At 38.1% G+C, this 3,510-nt stretch overlaps 1 pseudogene; it reads left to right on the forward strand.

Annotated features, from left to right (window-relative positions):
• Positions 1-21: 21 nt before the first annotated feature.
• LOC107134748 lies at positions 22-2,664 on the forward strand (annotated as a pseudogene).
• Positions 2,665-3,510: the final 846 nt, after the last annotated feature.

Below are 3,510 nucleotides of genomic sequence, written 5' to 3' on the forward strand. Positions count from 1 at the left end.
ATATATAATTTTGTTTCTTCTATTTGTCCCTCTGATATGTATTCTCTTCCTTCTCCTAATATCAAATCCAGATTTAACCTGTAAATTTCTTCTCTTATACTCAGTGACAGGTGGACATGGATGGCATAGAGAATTCCACAGTGTGCATCAGGTAAGATAATATCTTCAGGGAACACCCATGTGGCTTAGTAGTGTTCTTTGAAACAAAATCTGACTGTTCTAAGAGGAAAGAGGGCATATTTCTTGTGTTAGACAGAGTTTTAAGATGACTCCACAAAAATCTCCTATCTAGATTACATTCATTTTTTCTATGTATTCAATCCATAATCTATATGTAGATACTGAAGAGGTAAATGAGATCCTCAAACAATTGATTTTTAGAAAATCCTAATTAGGTGAGCCATCCTTTGAAAGGGACTTAGTTTTTCCTAAAAAAATTCAAAAGTATAAGAGAGTACTTTAGTTCATTTGTACTACCATAAAAAAGTCCCAGATACTGGATAATAAAAAAAAATTATTTCCACAGCTAGGGAGGCTGAGACATACAACAACCAGATTCTCTGAGGTTCAGTGTCTGGTGAGAGCCTCCTCTTTGCTTCCAAGTTGGCTCCTAATTGTTGCATCCGCCAGGGGGTCCAAATGATAGGTCCTCACATGGGAGAATGATGAAAGGACAAGAGAACACTCCCTTAAACTTCAAGCCTTTTTGTAAGTGTTCTGATACAATCCCTGAGGGCTCTGCCCTTGTGGGAGTCACTTTTTCCAAGGCTACATCTCTTAACACTATTGAATTAGTGAAGAAGTTTTGACACAAATTTTAGAGGGTACCATATTCATACCATAGCCAAGTGATTCAATGAGAGGAAAATCCACTATTGCTAGGTTGGGAGGTAGAAGAACAAAGGATAGACAGCAGCCTCCAGGAGCTAAAAGCCAGTAAGAGAATTGGTCCTTATTTCTATATCTATAAATAACGAAAGTCTATAAACAACTTGAATGAACTTGAAAGCATCTCAAGCTGTAGATGAAAATTCATTCTTTCTACACATGGATTTTGGTCATGTACAATCCCAAGAAGATAAGGTAACCATGGCCAGCCTGGATTTTGACTTCAAGAACAATGAGCTAATAGAGATATTTTACTTCAGTCTGCTGAATTTGTGGTGCTTTGCTATTAACTAATAGAAATATAACACATGTATACTATAGCTAAATAAAGAACAAACATTTTAGATAAAAGAAAATTGTGAGGCTTTACTGAGACAAAAATCAGAAAAAAAATTATGTGAAGTTTGTAATTGTATCCTTACAATGTAAATTATAATAAACATCTTAATTAACTCACTGTCTGATTGGAGTCCACAAGCATACATTATAAAGAGCGTGTGTTAGAGCAGCTAGTAATAAAATCTTGAGTGAGGTGCCTTGTCACTTTAGACTGCAGTTTCTTCATCTGTGAAATGAGAGGCTATGCCCTGTCTCTCTGAGATTCCTTGAAGGTCAAGTTATCTTAAGTTTAAGTAAATGGCAATAGTGTGTGAGCTGTGATAAGGTAGAAAAATATAGAAAAAAAAAGACAGGTAAATTTCTTGCTATGTAATAAACAAGCAGCATAATATTGAGTGAACCATTTCATATCTGGGCTTTAATTCAGTTTTTTGAAAAATAGGAATGACATTACTCTAACACAAAGCTCTTTGTAAAGAGTAAAGGAGTTGTTTTGTGCTCTGTAATGGGGGGTGGAGAGTCAGTGTTACCACTGCTCTCAGGATGGCTTGGCTCTGGGCTGTGCCACAGCCTCTCTGGAGATGTTGGTCTTCAGGGTCTCTTTAGTGCCAGAATTTGGGCTGCAGGTATTTTAGAGGAAATAGAAAAACAGAATTTCTGGATGGACTGTTCCTGGAAAGCTTTGCTAATTTGCAGCAGTTGGACAGTGTTCCTCATTAACACCTGTCTGTCAGCAAAGTTGTGAAATCATTTCACTGTGGTGGTAGGGACTCAAGTCCAAATTATAGATAGAAAATGACCTAAATCCCAGTTTTTTGATGGCTTCAAGAATACCAGAAGTGCCTGCTCTTGAAACTCCTGGGTCTCTCAGCAAGATGTCTCTGTCCCATGGGCAGTATGTGCTGCTATGCCCATGATGCCAGCCCCATCAGATATGGGCAGCATCTCCTGGAAGCCAGTGATTCCAGAGCACAAGTATTAGCACATTGACAAGGAAGAGGAAGGAGAGAACATCCCCAAATGCTGTGACCCTATCAAGGGTCACTGACTACACTGGTGAAGGTTAAATCTATTCATGTCATCATGAATACTCTGATCACAAAACAGACCCAGGAAAACATTCAGCATTTTGAGCGACAGGGCTGAGAGAAACTGGCTATGTAACAACCCGCAAGGGCCTACCGCTGAAGAGGCCAAGCAACTCTGAGTGGCAGAAGCATCCCACAAACTAAAGCTTCAGAGTGCAGAGATAACAAAAGAAGAAAGCAGCCTGCATCAGCCTAGTCCACCCCAAGTAGCACGCCTCAGTGTTCTCTTAAGCAAAGGCCTAGGGGATGGTTTAATTCTGGGTCCTCTGCAGCCTTACCCGACCCAAATTCTAGCACCATGGACCCTGGAAGTAGGGATAAGGACAGATTCTCATCAACAGGTTTAATTGTTAGTTTAACAGCCCTCTGTCTTCTCACATTTGACCTGGGTGTTTTTTCTAGACTTCTACTACCACTAAACAAAGTCAGAGATTTGACCTGGCCAGGAACCCAGACATATGCCTCATAGCTATCCTTGCTGGTGTCCTGGTCTTGGTTTCTGCTTATGCCAGTGCCATTATCTCCTTGCAATATATTTATAGATTAGCAGTCAAGTAATAAGAAACTGAATTGTACTGTAGCCAATCATTTGTTTTGCCATCCTTAAATTTCATATGGGGAGTTTAGCATAAACTAATTACTCTTGATCATTTGACAGATTGATTTCAAAGACTATGAAAAAGAGTAATTTGAAGCATCAGGTTGCATAAACAATCACTGTTTCTCTAAGTCTGATTAATTCTAAATATAAATGTCTTCTTTAGTGTGCAAAGCCCTGCATATATGAATGCACACCCCTTCCTTAATGTCAAAGTGCTTTCCCCACCTGTCATGTTTGTGATTCACCTTAGTGGGCTGAGTATTTTGCAAGGTTTAGAAAGGTATCAAGTTAAGGGCTAATGTCACATAATCTCTGTTAATAAATTCACAAATAGCTATTTCAATATTAGTGTATGATAAATGAGCTATTTATTTGAATAACAGGCTATAAATAAATAGGGGTTTTATTCTTACGCAATTTCCTTGGTGGGTGGATGGATGGCAATAACTACATTATATTTAAGCCCCTCACAAAGTAAACCTAAGTCAAGATTAGAAATATAACCACATTCATGGTTTATGAAGGTTGCTCTACTTGCAAAAATATATATATACATATGTGATGAGGAAATCTTAATATATATATATATATATA

Source organism: Marmota marmota, unplaced genomic scaffold (genome assembly GCF_001458135.2).
Source record: "Marmota marmota marmota unplaced genomic scaffold, marMar, whole genome shotgun sequence".
Taxonomy (NCBI): Eukaryota; Metazoa; Chordata; class Mammalia; order Rodentia; family Sciuridae; genus Marmota; species Marmota marmota.